This window comes from Belonocnema kinseyi, chromosome 9, assembly GCF_010883055.1.
Source record: "Belonocnema kinseyi isolate 2016_QV_RU_SX_M_011 chromosome 9, B_treatae_v1, whole genome shotgun sequence".
NCBI lineage: Eukaryota > Metazoa > Arthropoda > Insecta > Hymenoptera > Cynipidae > Belonocnema > Belonocnema kinseyi.
In genome coordinates this window covers 3,686,865-3,687,252 of record NC_046665.1, presented here as the reverse complement: position 1 = coordinate 3,687,252, position 388 = coordinate 3,686,865, and positions in this window count along the sequence as shown.

The window sequence follows — 388 nt, the reverse complement described above, 5'->3', positions numbered from 1 at the left end:
CCCCCTCCCAATTTCATTCCAAATCCGAAAAAAGAAATTCCCTAATTTTTATTTTTTTCATTTTTCACTTTTTACTGGTGCCGGTTTTGAGTTGAAGTTTCCCATGTGAAATGCATGGGAAAAATCACTTTTTTGAGTTTTTGGAATCATTTTTTAGGGTTTGAAAAAATGTGGAGGGCAAGTATGGGGGTCTGTTGAGAATTATCCAACGAAGAATTTTACGTATCAGACATATGGGTTTGACACCTTTAACACACCCTCACGAGCACCTGAAAACTGCCCTTAAAACAAAAACTGTCAATTCTTCATGAAATCGACCTTTTGAGCACTGTATTCTCGTATTTTTTTACTTGAAACTATTAATATTGGTCTCGAGGCATATTTATTA